The 13,789-nt window shown below is 30.5% G+C and overlaps 1 long non-coding RNA gene across 1 annotated transcript; it reads left to right on the top strand.

Moving 5' to 3' along the window:
- The first annotated feature begins 12,202 nt into the window (after window positions 1-12,202).
- On the top strand, window positions 12,203-13,004 carry LOC146925543 (uncharacterized). Its single transcript, XR_015011056.1, has 3 exons — window positions 12,203-12,618; window positions 12,705-12,785; window positions 12,931-13,004. It is a non-coding gene; the product is annotated as an uncharacterized LOC146925543 (long non-coding RNA).
- The last annotated feature ends 785 nt before the right edge of the window (window positions 13,005-13,789 follow it).

The raw sequence follows: 13,789 nt of genomic DNA, 5'->3' as shown, positions 1-13,789 counted from the left end.
TGAATCCCAGTGACAGATGTCAGCTGCAGAAAGTCTTATACTTAAGTGAGATACGTTGATGTGTCGAGTGTGAGCTAAAGTTCCACATTGGATGTGAGGGTAGATGTTGAGCAACATATAAGTGATATGATCCATATACATAATTTCTTAAGGTTTAGGTTAAGCTGTGGTGTCAAACTCACTTGTGTGGATTCTCTTTGTATGTTGAGATGATCAAACTCAATGTAGGATTATGCGAAAATCACAATATTGTTATCAACCGTTTTTTTAGTTTTTGGATGTCATTTGTTTATTTTTATCTTAAAGTTTAGTTTTTATATGACATTCTCTTCCATATGTTTTTTTTTTTTCAATTCAATGTCTATTATTTCAATTTATTCACTTTTGGACTTTTGTGGCAGGTGAAAATGGTAAATTGTCGATGTGTTATGCTGAGTTGACAAAAATATATGCTTATTAGACAATTTAAAATCATGTAACGTTTTCCTTAAAAAAAATCATGTGACGTTTGTTTAATTGAATCTAATTTTTTGGTAAAGTAATTACCCAAAAATCTCGGACTCCTTCAACCAACCCATAAAATACCCAGCAACTCACACTATTCTCTATACTCTCACAAAAAAATGCACAATACTTATTTTCTTTCGCCTATCTTCCCTTGTGTTTCAATTCCTTTTTCGATTTTTTTTATTGCTTTTAATTTTCTTTATTTCTTTTCATGGAAGAAAGAAACCTAAACCCCTCTCCATGAAATCACCGCCAACCAAAATTTTTGAACATTTTCTGATTTCAATTGACCATATTTAAATATGTCATGTAATTACGGAGGTGGATAGTTGAATGATAATTTATCAAGTGTGTATTAAAGTTCTGTATTGGATGGAATAATAGATTTTGAACATCATATAAGTGAGATGACTCCTGATGCCTAAAGGTTTTGGACAAATGTTATACCCTAATTTTGGACCTAAAAATACTAGCTCAATTCTTTTCTTGCATTTCAAGTCATTTGAATTTGTCTCTGATCAATTGCATCTTTCTCTGCATTTTATTTCAATATTATTTGCAAAAAACTCATTTTTAAGTCTTTAAAAGTTGTTTGAGTCTTTTCAAATTGGTTTGAATAAGTCCTTGTTTCAATCTCATATTAAAATCTATTTCAAAAATCACAGTTGAAGTCATTTTGAGTCAGTTTAGCCCCTAGGGGCATTTCAGTCGTTTCCTGTGTTAAAATCCTGTTTAATCCCTAAAAATTGTCTCTGAGTCTTTTAATTTTGCTTGTATAAGCTCTTGCTTTAATTCCATGTCAAAAACCATTTTAAAATTGCATTTGAGTCATTTTGAGTCGTTTTAGTCCCTAGGGGCATTTTGGTCTTTTCATACGAAATTTTGGCAGAGAGAGGTTACTTTAAAGTACCTCATTTAAGTAGTTGGTTCGTTTTAGTCCGTTTTGTTATTTTTAATCGTTTCACTTTACGTTTAGTCAAATTTACCAATTTTTAGTCCAATTTTATTTTTAATTTTTTTTAAGTCCTCAAATTTCTAATAATTGCATCCAAGTCCTTTTTTTGTTTCGAATTTATTTTTAAGTCCTTTTCTTTTAATAATTGCAGAACAGTCCATATTTTGTCCAGTTTCTTTTTTTAGTCCTTTTAGTTATTTGCAGATTGACCCTTTTAATTTTCAAAATTGCAGGGAAGTCCTCAAGGTCCAGATTTTAGTCCAAGTATGGTCCAAGATACGTGGCAGTCACACATTGGCTCAGAGGTCCACATGTCAGCCTATATAAGGCTGTGTCATCAATGCAACAGTACACAGATCCATTCTCTAACCGCCAACTCAACAAACACAAGTCCATTTCTCTCTCATCTCCTCAGAGATCAAACGCCAAAGATTTCCAGAAATTGGTATGAACACCATGAGTGTTCATCCCCAATTCTAACCCTAACCGAACTCAATTCATACCAAATCCTCATCAATTCAGCACCAAAACACATCAATTCACAACAATCCATCACAGAACAACCAAAACTCAGAATCAAATCAAGAACACGAGGGAACAATCACAAACCCTAAATTTTCCAGGACCAAATTCAAAGCGAAATCAAGTGAAGCTCTTCGCGATTCTCAGAGATTCAATTGAATCTTCATCACTGAATCACTTTTCCCTGCAATTCTAGTACGAGCTCACCAAAACGATGGCGTTCCCGTACGATCACAAAGAAGAAAGTTAGAGAAGAGAAGGAGAGAAATCAAAGAGAAATTGAATCGGTAAAAAGAAGAGGAAGATCAAGAACCAATGTGTTTTCGGCTTCAAAGCTTACCAGAAGCATCAAGAACGTATCAGGACTCAAGTTTTCCGAAGATCTTCATCTAAAATCTCCAATAAAATTTTCAGGTAACACTCAAATATCATCGTCCTTTTCCAAGAACAAGTTACAAGAACGAATCAACATAGATCTTCAGGCTTTCGAAGAGTTTCACTCGAAAAGATTGAAAACCTAAAAAAATAATTTCAAAACTGTAGCGAAGTCTTTAGATCTACGTTGATTCAGGTGTTATCTGTGAAAATCAGTGTTAGATTTATGATTAGGGTTAGAAAATGAGTAGATCGAAGTAAAAAACCATAAGCCTCTGAGAGAAGACGAGAGAAGATGAGAGAAGACGAGAGAATCTGAAAGGAAGAGAGAGAAATTAGGGTTTATAATGAAAAAACCGGCCTCTTCTGCTTTTATATAGGAGCTTGAACCAGACCGGTTCATTTGAACCAGTCTGGTTCACCACTTAACCAGGTGTGTGCACCGGTTGATCTAGTTTTAGCTTGATCTGGATCAATCCAACACCCCAAGTGCGTTTGGATTATCCAAGATCCAGTTCCCCTTGGGCCTGGGGCTTCTTTTCTGTGCAAATTACATTTTCTTGCAATTTCTTGCTATTTTAACACCATTTCTTGCTTTCTACACCCCCTGCCTTGCCTAAAACTCTTACAAAAATTCCATAAAATTTTTCAGATGTTCTTGATATTTCTCTTGATCTTTTTGTGATGTCTTTATGTGTCAAAGCCTGAGGAAAATATATGTAGTATTTCTTGTTAATTTGTTTAAATTTGTGAATTTTTGTATATTTTTGAGTCTAAAAATCCTTTAAAAATTCCTAAAAAATTCCTATTTGTTCTTGACAATTTTCTTGATATTTTTTGTGATGTTGTTATGTGTTAAAATTTGAGAGAAAGTGTATGTAGTATTTCTTGCTAATTGTTCACTAATTTTGCTAAAAGTTGTGAAGTTTTGCATGCTCTTGAGTCTAAAAAAAATCTTTTAAAAATCCTAAGAAATTTCATGTATATTTCTTGTTAGTTGTGTGATATTTGTGTGATGATTTTGCATGATAAAAATTGACAAAAAGTAATGTGATGTTTTCTTGCTATTTTGTGATGTTCTATAATAAAAAGCTTGCGGAAAATGCATGTTCTTGATCCCTAATCATGATACATGATCTTGAGTTGTGAAGTAAGAAGTGGTAATGAGTTTCTTGCTGTTTTGAAGTGTTTTTTTACTGTATGTGGATGTAGTGTTTGTGTTTGCTTGTTTTACAAGTCTTGTAAATATTTGTTTGTGAAATTAGATGCCAAATATGCCTAAAATATACCATGGTTCTTTGACTTGAATGTGTTCTTATAATTCTCATTTTGTTGATTGTGATAAGAATCTTTGAACATTGTCATAATATGGGAAGTATAAGTCACACACTTGTCTTGTTATCATGATGAATTTTAGGCTTATTTTGCTAAGAGTTTAAACACTTTTTTTTTTCAAGTTTTGCTACTTTGTTTAATGTTCATTTTGCTTATAATTTTCATGCCATTATGCCTTGTCCTACTAACCATTTCATTTCATGTTTCATTCATCCATAAGCATTCCTCATCTCACACTTTAATTTCTTGCACTTTAATTTTTACCAAGGCTTAGAATGTAAAAATTAGGGACTTGTAATATTACTTTCATGCCATTTACTTTTCTTGCAAGACCATAGAATGTAAACTAGGGCATATATAAAAGACAATGGACTCTAATGATGTACACCGACACAAGCACCGACACATGCACACTCATCACATGGATGCCTTAGATGTATGTTTAGGGAATGTATGTTTAGATGTATGTCTAGGAGCTTTAGAACTTAGCCAAAAATCTTTTTTCCAAAAAATATGAACGATATCACTCAAATCATTTTCTAAATAAACCTTGGGATCAAAATCCCATTGTAGTTTCTCTTTATTTTCTTAATCAAATTTCAATGAAAATTAATCATACTTGACTTTTTTCCAAAAAATAACTAATCAAACCCCACTTTTTTTTCTTAAATCTCATGCCTTTAAGGCCTCTCAATCTCCATTCTTCAAAATTCCAATTTTCAAACTTAAAATCAACCAACAAAAAACGAAAACATTTTTTGCAAGAGAACTACGGTGGATTTGATCCCTTAAAAGGGTACGTAGGCAAGGAATCAAAATTCCTTCAATTCAAATAAAATAAAATTTCAAACATTCTTCTCCCTCCAATTCTTCACTTAGTAAACTCTTAGGTGTAAATATCATTTTGCAAATAGCATTTAAAAATAAAGCGCGCTTAGAAAGTAAAGACGGTTCCTATAGGTTACTATAGTCGTTATGGGTGCCTAACACCTTCCCGTAGCGAAAACAACTCCCGGACCTCGATTCTCAAGGGTTTTGCTTATTTTTTCCCTTCCCAAGAAAAAATGAGATATCAAAGGTTAAAAAGGTTCAAACGTAATCAATGTTTGACATCCGAAAAACCAAGATAAAACAACGAAGATATGATATCAATCTAACTTGGGAGGTTTCTCTTAATCTAAGATGGTGATCAAACTCTATGCAGAATCCTCTAGAAGTCCCAAAATCATGATGAACTGTTTTGTTAGTTTTTATATGTCATTTGTTTAACTTTTTTATCTTAAATTTTAGTTATTGAATTTCATTCACGTTCATTGTTTTTTTATTCAACATTCCTTATTTCAAATTCTTTGACTTTGGTCTTTTGTGAATTCTGATAATGAAAAAAGATAAATGTATTATTTTGAGTTTACAAAAATATATATTTATTAGAAATTTTAAAATGATGTGACGTTTTTTAATTGAGTCTATTTTTTTCGTAAAATAATTACCTCAAAATCTTCTAATCCTTCAACATACCTACAAAATTGCAAGCAACTCAATCCATTTGCTATACTTTAAAGGTTAAAGCACACACCGCTTACTTGTTTTCCTTACCATCTATCTCATGTAAAAAATTCCTTTTTCATGTTAGGTCTCAGTTTGTCCTTATAATTTGGATATGTCACCATATTGCATATACACATGCAAAAAGTCTCACATTTAAGAGAGATTTTAATGTGTCATATGTGAGTTAAAGTTTCACATTGAATTCAATGGTAAATGGTGAGGAAAATATAAGTGAGATAACTTATGTACATAATGTCTTAAGATTTTAGATGAAGATGTGGTGTGAATCTTACTTTTGTGGTTGATCTTAGCCTAATCTGATTATATATAAAAAAAAAATAGGCTCCCTTAGAAGACACAATATTATGATGAACTATTTAGTTAGTTTTGGATATCATTTATTAAATTTTTTCATCTTAAAATTTATAATTTAGAGATGTCATTTGCTTTGATGCTGTTTTTTTTATTCAATATCTATTATTTTAAATCATTTTACTTTTATTCTTTGGTGGGATCTAAGAATTGAAAAATGTAGAAGTGTTATGCTGAGTTGAAAAAAATACATGCTCATTAGATATTTTAAGTCGATATGTGGTGTCAGTCTCCATTGTGTGATTGTTTTGCATAATATGAGGATCAAACACAATATAGGCTCCCTGTGTCGTCCCAACATTAAGATGAACTATTTTGCTGGTGTTTAGATGTCATTTTTTTTATATATTTTTTAACTTAAATATAGTTTTTGGATGTCATTCGCTCTCATGCCATTTTTTTTATTCAACCTTTATCATTTAAAATTACTTTACTATTGGTCTTTAGTGGGATGTTACAATGGAAAAATGCAGATGCAAATGTGTTTTGCTAGTTGACAAAGCACATGCTTATTAGACATTTGAAAATGACGTGACGCTTTGTTAATTAAGTCTAATTTTTTGGTAAAATAATTACCTAAAAATCATCAACCCCTTCAACAAACTCATATAATTACCGACAACTCTGTTTATTCCCAATAATTTTTTGGATAAAGCATGCTACATATATTTTTTTCCTAATCATTTTTATCATGTTCAAATTCCTTTTTCGTATTCTATTTTTTTTCTTTTTAATTTCCTTTCTCCACTATCATGAAATAAATAAACATAAACTTGCCTCCATGAAATCACTATCAAACTACCTTTTTGAACATGATGTGCCTCCGATTGACCTTATTTGACTATGTCACATATTTACGGATGTGGATAGTCACACACTTGATTAACATATGTTAATGTATCAAGTGTGAGTTGACGTTCTACATTGGATAAAATAATAGATTTTGAACAACATATAAGTGAGATGACACATATACCTAATGACTTAATATTTTTTGTGAAGATGTGGTGTGGCAATCTCACTTATATGGTTGCTTTTGACCTAATATGATGATCTAACTCAATGTAGGCTCATCTGAAAGTCCGAACATTATCCCAAGATTATGATAAACTGCTTTGTTAGGTATTGGATGACATTTGTTAATTTTTCATCTTAAATTTTAGTTATTGGTTGTTATTCACTTTCATGCTATATCTTTTATTCAACCTCTATTATTTCAAATTCATTTACTTTTGATCTTTGGTTGGATTTGACAATGGGAAATTGCATGTGTTTTGCTAATTTGACAAAATAAAGGGTTGTTATATTTATTATTAAAACAAAATGACATTTTTTTATTTAGTTTAATTTTTTGGTAAAATATATATTAAAAAATTTCGAACTCCTTCAACAAACCTGTAAATCACCATGAATTTACTCTATTCTATATACTCTCACCGACAAAGCACAAACATTTCTTTTTTTCCTTATCATCTCTCTCATGTTTGAATTGCTTTTTTGTCTTATTTCTTTTTCTAATTTACTTTCTCTCTTCTCATGAATGAAAAGAATAAAAACGTTCATCCATTAAATCACCACCAACCCACTTTTATAGCATGATATGTTTTCTCTAATCTTATTTGGTTATGTTACCATATTACAAATGTACAATGTCTCACACATAAAGGAGATATGTTAATATGTCATATATGAGTTAAAACTTCATATTGGATGCAAGAGTATGTGGTGAGAAACATATAAATGAGATGACTTATATACCTAGTGCTTTAAAGATTAGGACGGAGATGTGCTGTCAATTTCATCTTTGTGGTTACTCTTAGCTTAATGCGATTATCCATGAGAAGACTTTTGGTATTTGCTGGAAATTAACCATGGAAAAATATTGATGTGTTACTTGAGCTAATAAATTACATATTTATTTAACATTTTAAATGATGTGATATTTTTTTAATTAAGTAAAAAAGAAATGGTAAAATGAAACGTTATATTAAACATTCCCTTAATTAAAGGGTGTGGTCGTAAGAAGAAGTGGTATACTTATTCAGTCATTTAAATTGAAAATAAATCATATTTACATCAAATTGAAGAAAATATCTATATTCACGATGATGTGTATTTTTTTTTTTTTTATGAACGATGATGTATATATACTTGTTAGTAAGCATTCCATTAAAATTCACCAAAAGAAAAATATGCTTGTTGGTGGACATATTCAAAACTACCAAATACATTTGAAAAAAATAAAAGAATATATTTTGCATTGCGGACGTTTTTCTCACAAAATAAACTTGTTATTTTTAATTTATTTATTTTTTATAAGTGAAAGTTTAGTGAGTCAGACTCCAAGGACTCATCTGAATTAGGATAGATTTTGAGATTTATCGAGCTCTAATCGAGATACTTACGTACCACCCATCAAGAAGTTTTCACGTTAGCGGTAAAAGCTAAACTCACGACAGTTGAACCAAATCTTCATTGAGCAAGAATATATGTTTTTGATACTAAATGGGAGAGATCCATAAATTGGAAGTTGAATTAGGAAAACATGTTAGTACCACTTGAAAGACATTTATTAAACAAAGTAGTAAACGCCCACAATTAACATATATGGGCATAACTTGACCCAAAAAAACAAATATAGACATAATTGATTTTTTGTGTAAATGCTATATAAAAACATTTAATTTAGAATGGTACCATAATCATCATGGACAATTTTAAATATATTTGAATATTTTGTTTTATAAAAATGAAATATCATAGCATTAAATGAGGTAGGAAATGAGAGACCGTCATGTGTACTTTATATGTAATTTAAGACAAATAGTTATTATAAAGATAAAGATAAAAAGATAAAGATTTGTAGTGTGATCGAGAATGTGCTTATATTGTCGATATATGTTGATTTAGTTAATAATAAATTGACTCCTACCCCCATTAAAGTGTGAGAACAATTCTCAATACCAGCGTTAGGACATTCTCGATGGATAATACATATATACTTTTTTTTTTGACAAATACATATATACGTTTATAATATATTTTTGATCCTTGAGTTTGGACTCAACACTCACCTAAATAAAGAGAGATATTGACCAAAAAAAATCTCACCTAAATAAAATTATTAAAAAAAACGAATATGTTTTTTTAGGGGAAAAGATAGTATGTTTATATGAGTAAAAAAAGGAACATACTTGTATGGTGCGCTTTTTTCTTGTGCTATTTTTTTTTTGTTACAAAAGAGGGCCCAAACCCATTCTTGTGCTATTTTTTATTGTTATGAAAACATTAAAATATATTAATTTCCAACTTTTATTCTCATGATATAATTCTATTCAAGGTTTTTCCTAAATAATTCCTTTCCATTTGGAAAATATGTACACTTGAATTTATCAATGTCTATGATTGGCAAATTTTTTTTTGTTGACAAATGTGAAGACCAAATGTTGATTGCAATTAAATTGAAGAAATCAAATAAGAAAAAGGGGACAATAATCTTTACCGGTTTTCATTTAAAATAATTTCATTCCTTTTGCACAATGTGGAATGCTAGCAACACACATTTTAATATACATTTTTTAACACACTCTTTTGTTTAGTTAAAACTCACTTGAGTTCAACCAAATTTATATGGGTCTCACATGATTTCGTGGAACCCGTGCGAAATGCAACCAATAAAAAAAGTATGGTGAAAAGTGTGTGTTAAAATGTGTGTTGCTATCATTTCTCTTTTTACATTACTACCTTTTTAGAGGTTTTGAAAGCTCATTTCAATCATTTTTATAGATAGTATACGATTTTTTTTCTTAAATGTGTAGGCCCTTCATATTCTATACTACTTTTTTGGGTTCAAACATGCATATTCATTCGTTAGCAGTAACAAAAAAAATAAAAAATTCGTTAGCAAAAAAAAAACATATACATTCATTCAATAATAATAAATGGTTTTAGCAAAGAACATATATATTAATATACACGGTTTTGATTTTTTTTTTTTGCATTTACTATTATTTTGTTGCATACATTGATATACCATAAAAAAACTTGTAATATTCGAAAAAAAAAGAAAAGAATATTGTAGATAAATGCTATTTTTTTTACATCTTGTTCCTTTTTAAATTGTTTGAATCTGTTTGGCTTGAAAATTATCATTGACATATGTTAACATTTGAATGACTTATAATATACTCCCTCCGTTACTATATGTAAGCACCATTTGTCTATAATAAAAGGGTGGTTATATAGGGATGGAGGGAGTAAGTGATGACACATATAAATTACAAATGTCTTTTTCAATTATTCATAACACATTCATAATAATATCCTTCATTTATTTGGTCAAACAAATAGCTTCCATATTTATCTTGCATGATTGATGCATTTATGTGTATCATTAATCATTTAGTAACAAAAGACATTTATCTTGCATGATTGATACATTTATGTGTATCATTTAGAAACAAAAGGACGGTCACATTTAAGCCTAAATTAATTTATATTTCTTTTGAGGGGACCAATTAGCCATAGTCTTGTTATTCAGAGTTTTGTTTAAAAATATAGTGGAAAAAATCTAATATGTTTTTTTGTTGTTGGGGTTAACCCTCCGGTCCTAGAGGAAAAGGACTCGAGTAATTCGAGCAAAGAGGAAATTAAAGTCTTAACAAAAATTATTTCATAAAATAAGCGAACTCAAGTTTTCTTAAATAATTCATCTTTTAGTAGAGCTCATTAACCACTTGAGTCCAATTAATTGTTTCAAATTTACAATTGTTTAAAACAATATTGGCGTTTTCTAAAAATGGTTGCTTTTTTGTACTTGTATAAATAACAAATGATCAAGTTTATCAAAGCCTCATTCTTTAAAAAAAAAAAGTTTATCAAAGCCTCCAAATAGATTGTACTACCTCCTTAAGAACGAAAATAATGTTGTGATGAAAAAACTAACCCGAACAAAATAAAAGTATTATACATATAAATGACATAATAAGAAACATCAAATCAATATCTGAACTGAAATATCTGAAGGTACACTATTCACTCCGCATAATTTCACTTTTGTGTTAAACTAAAATTTTGTTTGTAGTCATGTTTCGTTGTTCGATAAGATCCAAGATTTGTAGCGCAACACCAAAGTAGACCTTTCCTTTCTTTCAAATCCTTCTCAAATTTGTAGATCATATTTCTTCATACAATAGCATGAATTTTGTTACCCCGAAAATGCAAATAGTTAATTAGAAGGAAAAAAAAAAAGGAACCCTGGATAAAAAAAATGAAGGAAATAAATAAAGAATTTTCACACCTACATGCTATAACAAAAAGCACATAAATACAACCACAATGAAAAACAATCATATAAAGTATACTCGAAACCTAAATTATGGACACAAAATATCTTTTATTTTATGAGAGGAAGATGGTAGATGAAGATAATGAAAAACAAATTGTCTATATATAGAAAAAAAATCATGTCATGATCAATTTTGATTGGCTCATAAAAACTAAATGATTCATGATCTATTTTGATTGGCTAAGAAAAAAATTATGAGTCATAATCCATTCTAATTGGTTGATAAAAAACATTAAATGCAATGGACAATGTGAATGTGCCATGTGTACTTTTTATTTGATGTAAGGTAAATGTTTATAATAAAGAAAAATGAAATTTCTCTATTATGATATGAGTATTAGTTTAATGAAATTTCACGGCATTAAATAATATGTATTCACATTTAGATCAAATAAAATCATGTTTCCTTCACACAAAAAAAATATTATTCACATTTTTATTTCACAAAGATATAATCTTAACCTATTAAAAAGATTATCAAATTTATAATTTACCACAAAGAATATAATCTTAAAAACTAATAGTCATAAAACAAATATTATTCACATTTTTATTTCATTAAACTGTTTTTTTTTGTCGAAGAAATTTCATTAAACTGTTCAATTTTTATTTTAGTAAAGAAAAAGAAAAACGGAAGTACATTGAATATGCATTAATAAAATTATTACTTTTAATCAAATTGAATCAAAGAAAATAACACGGAAATCTCACTTTTAAGTACATTGAATATGCATGTTTAATGGTTTTTGTGATTTTAGAGGAAAGGTCTTGAAATTTTTTTTTTTTTTAGTTATTAAGCAATTCGATTTTTTTTTGGTTTAAGGCTTATTTTTTTTTAGAGAAGGTTTAACGTTTATTTTAGCTAGTCCACTAAATAGAATCAACTGAAATCATATTTTTGATATTCATTAATGATACGTTTTCAATTCAAATTAAATACCTCCAATTCCAATTTTTTTCTGTCCTAAAACAAAGTATCCGATTTTTTTTCTTTCCTAAAATAAATATTTAACAATTCAACGAAATTCATTAAAAAAAATGGTGAAATCTATTTAACGGTTTTTGCGATTTTAGAGGAAAGGTCTTGAAATATTTTTTTTTTTAGCTATTAAGCAATTCCGATTTTTTTTTGGTTTAAGGCTTATTTTTTTTTTAGGGAAGGTTCTGTAATATTCCGCCTGTCAGCATCGGTATATTACCAGTCAATCGTGCCAGAGGAATTAAATTATGGAAAAGTAAGTTACTGGAAAATATTTTATGACATGTCAGCATAATACGGATTAAGTATCAGTGTCGGATTTAAACACGTTCAAGGCAAGGGCATAATGGTAATTTCACGGAAAAGGATATTTATATGTTTTGGAACCAAAAATATCTTCATAATCCTTTTTCTTTCTCTCTCTAGGGTTGAAGTTGGGAACTTCTCTCCCTTCCCTCTCTTCTTTCACGCCAACATCCTCTCCTTCTCTCCATCATCCTTTTCAAATCTTCTTCCTCCCATGGCAAGCTTCTAAAGTATGTCCCTCCATGAATATTATAAGTTAAGGGAAGCTTGTATTATGCTTGATTTCTTCCCTATCACCTCTCAAGAAGCTATAGTTTTGTTGGAATCTCTTTCTCTCTTCACCAATCTTTCATGACACTCCATCCTCACATGGTAAGTTCCCAACTTGTTCCTTTATGGTCACTTAAGATTAAGGAAGTGTGTATTGTGTTTGATTCTTCTATTTTCTCCTTTTGAAGAAGAGATTGGAAAACTAGGGTTTGATGTATGGTGAAGATGGTTTCTAAATTGGTACAAGGTATGGCCTCCACATGATCAAGGTAATAATATTAAGTTTGAGTGGATTAATATCTCTATCCTTCCTTACCAAGAATTCCTTTTGATTTCAAGTTTTGAATATGTGTTTGATGGTAATGTTGGAGTATGGTTTTGAGCTTGGAATGGTGTCTTGGTTTGCAAGAAAAGGATGACAAGTTTGAATGGTTTGAGCAAGGAAGCAAAAAGGGAGAAAAGCTAGGGTTTTGGCTTGAATGGGCTTGGAACTTTGTGATGCTTCAAGAACTTGATTAGGTGAGTTCCATAGATAGATTTCCCACCCTTTGGGATTATGTTTATGTCATGCTAGAATGTTATGAAAACTATGAAATTCTAGGGTTTTTATCTAGTGTTATGTTGCCCTTTTCTTTGTTATGCTTGCTATGCTTGTGAATGCTTGCTTCCAGACTGTTTTTCAGGTTTCCTATGACCACTAGAGATGTCATATGCCTTGGGACACTTAGTGATGATGATTTTTGGCTTAAAACTACTTTTGTGCAGGTCCTGAACAGCACTAACTCGCCACTGCGAGTACAGAGCTCGCGAGGCGAGCAGGAAGAGTCGAATGGGGGTGGTTGCTCGCCACTGCGAGTAGCTACTCGCCACTGCGAGTAAGCTTGCTCGCGAGGCGAGTGAATGGTGGCTGCTGCCCTGTTCGCTCGTCTCGCCTGTTTGTCATGCTCCGGTTCGGCTTTCTCTCACGTAAACTTTTATAAATGTAAAACCTTCATAACTAAACCCCAATGCATAGGTTTTTCAATTAAATCTCTTGCGAGGGCAAGTATTTAACAAGGTAGTAAAACATAACATATGAGAGAAATATGTCATGAATGGGGTAGTAAGATATACTTGAAGCAAGGGAAACTAGAGCCTCGACTTAGTCGTCGAGAACTAGATAGTTAGCAAGAATCCCTAGATGATAAGACGCGAAGCATGTTATCTTCGCACATGATTAAGGATAAGATAGTAAGCATGTTAAGTTGTGGTTTGATTAGTCAATCACTCCACC

This window comes from Medicago sativa, chromosome 5 (genome assembly GCF_051527215.1).
Source record: "Medicago sativa cultivar Bolivia chromosome 5, Bolivia_mono, whole genome shotgun sequence".
Taxonomy (NCBI): Eukaryota; Viridiplantae; Streptophyta; class Magnoliopsida; order Fabales; family Fabaceae; genus Medicago; species Medicago sativa.
Note: the sequence above shows the minus strand (reverse complement) of the source record. Positions and strands in the feature narration are given on the sequence as shown.